This window comes from Haliotis rubra, unplaced genomic scaffold (genome assembly GCF_003918875.1).
Source record: "Haliotis rubra isolate DU_JTF1 unplaced genomic scaffold, ASM391887v1 Scf1169, whole genome shotgun sequence".
NCBI classification, from domain to species: Eukaryota; Metazoa; Mollusca; class Gastropoda; order Lepetellida; family Haliotidae; genus Haliotis; species Haliotis rubra.
In genome coordinates, this window is record NW_025765080.1 from 64812 (window position 1) to 75619 (window position 10808).

Here is a 10808-nt window from a genome sequence, read left to right on the forward strand (position 1 = left end):
GAAATGCAATATTGTTCAAATAAAAATGAAAAGAAAGAATTAAATGGTTCACTTGATTAATTTGTTGTGTTGTTTATATATGTTTCTGATTGCAGAGGTCAGGAAAGAGCTAAATGTTGAAACACGGTGGTGTCAACATAAGGCCAACTAAATCACTACGTTGGGCCAAGTATGGGCCATGGTTAATCGTGAATTTTCATTCGTTGGCCCAACAATGAGCCAACATGATGGGCCACCGTGGAGCCGATGAGCATATCCAAGTGGGCCCATCGTCAGTCTGACAACCATGGACCAACCAAACCGGTGATTATGGGCCAACTATGGGCCAACATATCAATGCTATCTGGGGACAAGCAGACTGAAGACCAATTCTAACCCTGATCTTCACAGGATGTGTGATGTGGGATTTTTGGTCATTTGTTGCACTGTTTTAGCTATTTTTATAATTAAATGTGGGATTTTTTTATGAAGATTGTGGGGTGTGGGATGTGAGTTTTTTATCTTAGCTAATTACTGCATTGTTTTAGCATTGTTTTAGATGATTTTCTATTATCTGTCCGAACGGATGCATTTTCTGTCTACTCAAATGGCGTAAAATCGTACTCACTCACTCGTGTTTGTGTTGTTGGGTGTCGCCCTACATGTATCAACAGCAACATACTATAATTGATAGTGTTGGTATGTAAATTATCACATCTGGACTAGACAAACAATCAAATGACTGACATCATGAGCCTCGATTCACGCAATTGGTATGCGATGACATGCATCAACTGTGTAAATATTTAACAGGGCTGAATTCAGGCAATCGTGGTTTATTGTCTGGCACTTGTCTTCACATGGATGCTGCCATTTAACATAAAATACATTGTCTACAACGAGCCACAAGCATGCGCTCAATGGTCTAAGGGAGATAACTCCACATCAACCAAGTCAGCGAGGATGACAACCCGAGCCGATACAGCGCCACAACTTCTCGTGCGGACGGTCTCAGTCGTAGGTCACATGTCACTAAGACAAGCAACCAGTTTTGTGGGTTACAGGCTGGGAAAACCACATTTCAAAACCAGACAGCCAAATTTGATGTGGCTTATGTCCCGGCAATAGTTATGGCTGCATGAGTGTGGAATGTGGCTCTCCCGGCTATGCAGTGAAAACATGCTTAGTGATTCAAATAGGTTACCGTATTTAACAAAACAAGACATGTTTCCTCGGTATTTTCTTTCACGGGGGACCCGTGAAGGTCCGGATTAGAATATTGATCTTCAGTAACCCATGTTTGTCGTAAGAGGCGACTAACGGGATCGGGTGGTCAGGCTTGCTGACTTGGTTGACACATGTCATCGGTTCCTGATTGCGCAGATCGATACCCATGCTGTTGATCACTGGATTCTCTGGTCCAGACTCGACTATTTACAGACCGCCGCCATATAGCTGGAATATTGCTGAGTGTGGCGTAAAACTAAACTCACTCACTCTTTCACCGAGAATGCTCTTAGACCCAAAACTTAAAGCCATCATAGTACAAATGCCTGCCTCCTCTCCCACTCTCAATGAAGCTTAAATTCGAACTTGTGCATTTGCCATGGTTCCGACATGGAGTGAACAAGAAGCCACTTATATATGTTATGGACTGACTGACTGACTCAGTGTCAATTAAGTGTGAATTAAGACCGCCTTTAGTTTCTAAAACCACCACGCTTGTGGCACGCCCTGGACTGGGGTTTACTGAATCCTTATGAAAACAATAATATAATAGGGACACTCTTTTACCGGGTACGGTAATCCATGTATTAATTAATTTATGAGAAATGTGGTTTTACCGGCTATACAGCCCGTTACGTGGGGAGATATTACTTGAGTAACCTCTGTGGGAAGAGAATGGCTACAGCCATGTCCGTCGGACTTTTCACAAATTACGTCATAGGTATTGTGATGTAATTTGTAAACTTTGTGGTGCTGGGCCCCGTTTCACAAAGCGATCGTAGCGCTACGACTGTCGTAAGTCTAGGTATGGGAGTTACGATCACCTTAGCGCTACGATCGCTTTGTGGAACGGGGCCCTGTATTCTAAAAGTAGGCCGTCATAACTTACGACAAACGTGGTTTGCAACTTGCAAGAGGTCCTTTCTTGCGCGGATCTTCCCGGGGATGGGGCGTAGCTACATAAACAAGATAGCCCGGGCTTGCACGTGATTGTTGCTAAGAAGATTCGGCAAGCTCTCAATAAGATCTAAACAAACATTTGCTACCTATCGGGCTTACACGAAAAAAATGGCTTGCTACGGCTCCTACGTAAATACAAATATACAAACGAACGATGTACCGGAGACTAACAGCTAGTCTCTGTAATGAACTTATTTTACAACAAAGGTTTTTAAATTGAAATAAAATACAATAAAAAGGCGCCCAGAGGCTTTCTTCATTTTCAGAACCGTTGTAATCTAGACTTGCCACACATCTAGACTTGCATGCGCTGCATTGGGTATATTTGTTTCAGGGTCTGTATGGCAGACTAGATGTAACCCCTTTGTCCTGAAAGTTTATTAAATGACCATTGAAACTCTCGCGAAAATGAAGTGTGTACGGACCCCACACCCCTCCAACAGGCTTGCCCTCATATCGCCTACACCTCATTTCGCCTACAGTAATTATAATGGCCAGTTCTACCACCCCTATCATAATAATGGGTATTACCCAACTGGCTGTTTAAACAAATAGATCTTGTACATTGTCTGTGTGACATGACTTACTCATCTACTTCCATTGCTTGTCTCGTTATGTTTCTTTCTGTCTTTCTCAAGAATGTGTCCCCCTACTTCTCAAATAATTTTAATTGTACACCTGTACTTAGGGGGCAACAATTTTGTATCCCGGTGTCAGGGGTTTTCGACGATGTAAGACAAAAACGTATTTTTTATCTGTAATATCATTTAAAAGTTTGTATTTTACTAACCTTGAGCAGAGACCATATAATAGATTTATTATGGTCTCTGCCTTGAGTGATAAAGGATATATTCATCTATTTCACACAAAAATATCAAGTGTTCCCTACAAAAATAGCGTTGATGAAATCGTATCGGCGAAACTGTTGCCGCTCGTAACATCCGGGTATTTTGTATGGGTTTTCCGCACTGCAAGGGAGTGTTGTGATCACGTGGCTTCCTATTTATATCTTGCCTGTCACCAGCAGACGACTGATCTAACTGAATTTTCGCTTGCTATTTTTTGTTATAAAGGGAACTGATTTTGCATCGTAAGTGGTATTAACGATCTCGGGTAAATAATATTGATGTTTGTTTGCTTTTTATATAACTTTTAATACTTCCCGATTTCCATTGTCAATAAAACTTCTCACGACAGCGACTTGACACCCGCCCTACCAGTGAAACTCTTTGTGCACTCCGATCGCACACGTACTCCCCCGATATAGCGCGTGCAATGCAATCGTCGAAATCACCAGAACGTCGAATTCAGCTCGTGTTGGGATACATATTAATAAAAAAAACTATGCTTGAAAAGTAGGGGAGGGGGATTGATTGTGTACATGACATGCATGGCCCTGGGGGGACTTACTTTGTACATGCAAGGGGGGGGGGTGTCATCACCCCTCAAGCCATAAATTATGTACGGTCCCTAATGATTGGAAAGGGTACCTTTACGTGTAAACCTAAGGATTGTAAGGGTTGTTTGACTCTAAAGATACGTCAGCTCCCTCAGGATCGGAAAGGGTACCTAACCCTAACCCCAAGGATCGTAAGTAGACTGGCAACGAAGGGAGCCGGAGCAATGTACCGCGGTATAGCGAGACAGCGCTGGATCGCAGTAACGCTATAGAGCGATAATTGCTCCGCAGCGAGCCGCGTGGGCAACGCCCTGTAAAGAGCACTCCAGCTTAGAAAAAGTATTCAAGAGTTGACTGTACTATATCGATATATTCCGATTATGATTTTTTCCTTTTTTCTGATAGACTCTGATAAATGCGGGTAGATCTAGTATCTATCTTATAATGCAATCGCATATGTATCCTATTTTATAACAAACCTTAAAGTATCGGTAAGTAATTTGTCAACTGGAATGAATAAGTCGATGTTAGCATGAGCTAAGATTCTGACGAAAATGTGCATGGGTGCACTATTTTCGGTGATATCACTCATCGTGTCAATCGTGTCATCAAACTTTTGTATGGATAAACGAGTTTCGGATCCGGTACGCCTTTCAAATCAAACACAGTATTCTGTGATAGGTTTCAGTCCAAAACACAAACACAGTTTAGAAGACATGGCTGGTTAAGGATTTATTTAATTATAGAAAGTGAGATTTCGTAAACGCGATGTACTATTTGTTTTGGATGTGCACATGTTTGACCTAAATGTACGCGCAAGAAGTCAATGTTGACAGTGATGCTGAGCCTCTTGCTATATTGAAACGAAGGGAGACTTTCCTTCTCCGAGAAATGGAATGACAGCGGATGTGGTACTGATACATGACGAGGGCACATCGCTTGTATGTATTTGTCAAATATTCATTATAGTTCTTATTTGACAAGACAAGTCTTGTGTCTGTGGCGGAGTGTGAGGGAACTATGCACTGACCGAAACAAAACTTTCGTGACGAACTAAACAACAGTCAGTGCTGTAGAAGCTGTAGGGAAGAAAATGCAATTGATACAGTAGAACATCGTTATAGCAAATCATATATGACTATGGCGAACTAACCAAGTTCATACTTTGTTGGGGATTTTAACTGGAGGACTGGTAACGAACCCGATTATCTGATAGATCTATGCTGTTGATTATCTCCCCTGCGATTCGCAGTACAAAACAGATGATTTTACGCATTCCCGCGCCGCCGTTGTCAATTACTATGGTGGTTATTTACTTGAAATCTGTAAGCAATTTAATGTACATATTGCAAATGGCCGTGCTGTGAGCAATACACCCAGTAACTACACATTTCTTTCACATAGAGACTGCAGTGTTGAATGTGGACTAATTTTATCATCTCCAGTGATATTTGTCAATATTAAGACATGGAAGTAATGCCAAGACCAGAGTCAGATCATATGCCTCTAGTTGCTACACTGACTGTATAAATACATCTGTTGCTGTAGATCATAAGACAAAATACTGTGAGATCACTTTAAAGGGGCACTGATCCAGAGCGATTAATGTTTCACGCTAACAATCTGATTACGAATCCTAGCTGCAAGCTGGTCAGTCTCTGCTCCCTCGACCGTGATGGACACGGGGACTGGGCTACTGTCCACCTTGGCAGAATTGCGTCAACCTAAACAGTGGGACATTAGGAAGGGTGGATGCCCATTAGACACGGTTATTTGAAAATATCAGCGTTAGTTCGTATCTGATTGTAATAATAATTAAAATCAAACTCTTCAATATTGTTATTACTGCCAGCAAAATTACTGGAGTGTCTTTTGAGTATATTCCCTTTATTTATGAACGCCAGATTGTCAAAAAGGGCAACTAAACTTAGAATGGATAGTTCACATATTTTATCTCACCATTTTGAACTACTTCCATCTGGACGCGTCTTTTGATTACCTTCGCTTAAAACAAACAGAGCTTGACAGTCCTTCATACCATCCAGTATTCGTGTGATTAATGCAACAAATGTTATTGAATAGTCGTCATGTGTGCGATAACTACTAACTCAGCCTATATACTGTGGTTAATTGTAATATGGAATCATCAGCATTCATGTTGTGCAGGGAATTACAGGACGTGAATTCCTGCGTCCTATACTCATAAAAATTGACAATGGAAGCACCAAAATTGATGAGCGCGTCCACAGGGACGCAGAAAAAGTCCAAATACTTTTTGTAAAAATTCCAATCACATGACAATACTGCTACTGCTACTAGCTTGGTTATAGTATTATTTGCAATTTAATTACTGTAACAATGTGATGATCATGATACACAATACAGTAACAGTAAGTGAATTACAACAATATTACAACTTAGTATTAATAATAATATTTATAAGTGTCTGAGACCCCCATTTTGTAGTCCAGGAACCCTGAAAATTAATAGTACGAGTCCCAGGGACCCTCAAATACAGGACTCAAGGTAAATCCCTGTTGTGCATGTAATTATTGTGTATATTTTTGTGAATTTTGTATCTATTCATTTTGAGGGCGTTTTTGATACAAAAAGAATTTCCTCCGGGATAATAAAGTTATATCTTATCATATCTTATCTTAAAGTATCCCAGCAGTAGGCTTTTCAGATTGTCTATTGACTATGAATATGATATTGACTATGATATTAAATATGCACATTTGATTTATTTGAATCTGTAAACTAAATCAACCCCACTTGCCATTGCAGGTAAATAGGTATGTATACAGTTTTTAACTTTAGTACACAGCAAATGCTAATATGTATTTCTTATGCAACAATGAAGTTCTGTTCGTATCCTCAAAACAGTGTCTATCCCCAAGTGTTTTTAGGCAATTAAAATTGCATGCAATACAGCGATTACTACTCCCTTGCTGTAATCTGTGTTTGGTGGTATAAACCCACACCTATTTATTTGTCATTCACTTGATGGTCAGTTAATGAATTTAAAACAGGTATTATGAGTGGTAACAGACTACCTCTACAAATTATGAATTGAAGGCACAACGTCACACCACACTTCTCTAAAATACCTAATGTGTTTCTCTCAATAATACTATCAGCCCTCAGGGAAGCTACCATATAATTTCTTCCCCCACCCCCAATTATGTATTTAGATTACATTATTAAATGAAAATGAATTAATGCAATGTTGCTTTAAATCGACTCTCGTGCCCTCTACCGTCCGAACATGATTTCAAACGAACCCCATAGAGTTATGCCCCTTGCAGCACTCTATACGAATATCCTACGCACAACGTGTGATTACAATCAGTTAGGCAAACAACACCGCGTGCGACAGTTTTCGATGTACAGAGCAATTGTTTACATTCCATACATGGCAAGTATTATCTGTTTGGAAGCTGGTCGTCTCAAAGCTTCAATTATCAATTTCAGGCAAGTCATAAGGAATAGTAAGCCTTTTATTGCATAAATAGGAATCTAAAGTGAGTGCATATGCCACCAATATATAAAATATAGGTCAAAATGTGTGACATTGTATGATATGGCAAATGTGTTACATGTTATGTAATATGCGCATGGAAGTGCAGCAAGAGAATTATCAGCTGAATTAAAAAAAAATCATCGACCAAAGGATTAACCTACAGCACGCTGATTGATTAATTATCCCCCGCAACGCGTTTTGCGGGGGGTATTAAAATGGACTCCAACGGTGCGCATGCGTCGGCGTCCGTCCGTCCGTCTGTCCACATTTGTCTTTTCCGGAGCAGATATCTAAAACCGTTCAATATTTCTTCACCAAACTTGGCACATACATGGATCTGGTGGTGCACCGGTGCCTTTTGGTAGTTTTGGAATTCTGAATTAAATATTTTTGGCGTTTCCATGGCAACAAGTTCGACTTAGCCTGAAATTGTGGTAGTACTCTTTTCCGGAGCAGAACTCTAAAACCGTTCAATATTTCTTCACCAAACTTGGCACATAGATAGATCTGGTGGTGTACTGGTGCCTTTTGGTAGTTTTGGAATTCTGAATAAAATATTTTTGGCGTTTCCATGGCAACAAGTTCGACTTAGCCTGAAATTGTAGTAGTGCTCTTTTCCGGAGCAGAACTCTAAAACTGTTAACTATTTCTTCACCAAACTTGGCACATAGATAGATCTGGTGGTGTACTGGTGCCTTTTGGTAGTTTTGGAATTCTGAATAAAATATTTTTGGCGTTTCCATGGCAACAAGTTTGACTTAGCCTGAAATTGTAGTAGTGCTCTTTTCCGGAGCTGAACTCTAAAACTGTTAACTATTTCTTCACCAAACTTGGCACATAGATTGGTCTGGTGGTGTACTGGTGCCTTTTGGTAGTTTTGGAATTCTGAATAAAATATTTATGGCGTTTCCATGGCAACAAGTTTGAAATTGGTGATAGTGCTGCTTTTGGGAGCAGAACTTTAAAAACCTTTCAATACTCTCCTTCCACTTTTCCATATACACACCTAAATATTTGACATAATCATAACTCGTAGACATAATCATGAAGAGTATTTTGCCATTGTGGGGGATATTGATGACTTTGTCTTCTTGTTACTTTTATATTGCACAGCAGATTTGTCAAAAGGTAGTGTTTATGTATGTAGATTTACTAACGTACATTGAATATACCCACATTCTGTCGTAAAGTGCCTGTGTAAACACAAAGTCCTTCCTTGAAAGGATTAACTACCTATACATTGACTGCTCATTGTTGGCTAACTAAATTACTTTTTTTTTAAGAATGGTGGACATCATGCAAGTAGTTGTTAGATGGGCTATCTTGGGTGACCAATGAAACTATACACCAATGTGAAAAACATGAAATAGTCACATGACCAATTGAGAAACTATCACTAGTTATGATCTTATTTCCCTTTTTCGCTGATTAGACTGTTAAAAGACACATGATATGGAACAGGATTCTTTGTCAGCTGCAGATGATGTGGATATTCTTTGTCAGATGCAGATGATGTGGATATTGATGGATACATTCCTATAGTTTCCTATTATTGCTATATCTTTGGTCAGTTTTAATTTTGATATTTGTATTTTGTTTTTATTCAATTGTTGCAACATTCAACAAAATCTTTTTTTCGCTGTGAAGTGTAATGAGACAGACAGCACACACTAGGGCGCACTTAGGGTGTGTGTGTGTGTGTGTGTGTGAAATATGATTCACGTTGGCAATCTCTAAAACACTATAAACAGTGTACCTTTTATAAAGTTTCCAAATGCAAACAAATATAATAATAAACTAATTAGGATTATGCATGTAAGTAAAAATATTAACACGTACAGTGTTCACGAATGGTGTTTCAAAGTAACAGGACATTGGGTCCTGTAAGCTTCAGATGTCTGTCTGACCCATTGAAAATTCACAGGACCCAAAGAATAAAATTAAACACACATTTCAGATTTAACATTTCTTATAATTGGCATTGAAATTATTAAAAAACAGAAGATTTATAAACAGCAAACAAGTGTCACATGTCACATATAACAACTTCAGTCAAAGTCATCGTGAAATATACAGTCAGACACTAGGGCTGGCGGGTTGTACAGTTCTATCAGACCTTTGCCGAATCTGCCAGATTTGTCAGAGGGTCAGACGCTATTCGTGAACACTGCACGTACATTGGCATCATTATTTTACAGTCCTAACATTTTTTACCACTGGCAGATGACGTCAAACTTTAAAGTGTTTTCATGTGTTATCATAATAATGAAGATGGAACTATTACTAAGTAAAGAAGTTTTCATCCTTGTTGATCAATGTGATACTTATACTACCAATTGCGCTTGTGGGTGGCGCAGCAGAGATCGAAAACCAGTCAAGAATTCTGGGATCTCATCCGGGTACTTGCGGGAGATAAACAATGAAAACAGCAACAGCCAGTTCGCGGAAATTGCTCTGAGTACTGTTAAACAAGCATTAAACCCCATGAGCAACCAGATATTACACCTGAAGAATGGGTTTCATTAGGGGTGTCGCGATATACGCGAATGTATCGATGCACCGATACATTTTTACTGACGATACGATACGCGATACATACTTGCGTGTATCGATTCCTATTTTAAAACTTTATCGATTTAAATTTTTATGCTATATCCATCTCCTTCAAAGTCTTGATAGAACCAGGCAAAACTTTTACAATCCTGCATGTAACATAATCCAACGCTTGACAAGTGGGAGTTTTTGTACTCATGTTTCTGTTAATGTACTAGCCCCCATTGTGTACCTATGTTGTGACTGGCATTCACCTACGTTTCATCCAGAAAAACAGGTTCAAAACCGTTAATACATTTTTTGCCTAATTGCTCGCAAGTAGATGTTTCTTAAGCAAATAATGTCAGATCTTTCACAGAGAACACGTCTATTTTCCCCACTAATCTTTCATAACTGAAACCCAAGTTTGTGTAGCAATAACCATAACTGATGTTTGAATGTTACAAGGAAATGTTCAGTCTCCATGTGCTTTTTCAAAACACGCAATGAAAAAAGTATATTTTGCCCATATAACCTCCTAATAGCATTCCAAACAAGATCTTTTTGAAATGAATCAAGCTTTTCTACTTCACTGGTTACTGCCTCCTTGGTGTAGTGGTTAGAGCGTTCGTCCGGAGAGCAGAAGGTCGCTGGTTCGATTCCTGACCGCGTCATACCAAAAGAGGTTAAAATATGGTACTTGTTGGTCCCTGCCTGGCGCTTGGCATTAATGGGTACAACAAGGACTGGTCGGCACAGAGTCAGTATAATGTGTCTGAGTGGGGTATTCATGCTTCACTGCGGCATGGTATCTCAGTGGGCTAGCACTATAAAACCAGCTTCAGTCTGGGCGGTGTCCTCCCATTTGAGAGAACTCCCAGTTGCGAGACACATTAATTAATGGTTCAGTGCACACAGGTGGTGCTTCCCCATCCCTACGATGAAAGTGGGAACAGCCCTGTTGCTGAAGAGTACCCGCAGGAGGCATAGTTCATTAATGAGTTAATTAACACAGCAGACATTGTTCGTTGAAGAGCATTTATTGTTTTCAATAGATATTGAAATACTGAAAAAGATTATCGTGAACTGGCGATATATTCTGCTTGTTGAAGGCCTGCCATAATGGTGATCGGAAAGATTTTTCAAACACGTAAATCTGAGTAGGTAAATTCATTTCTCTTTCAAATG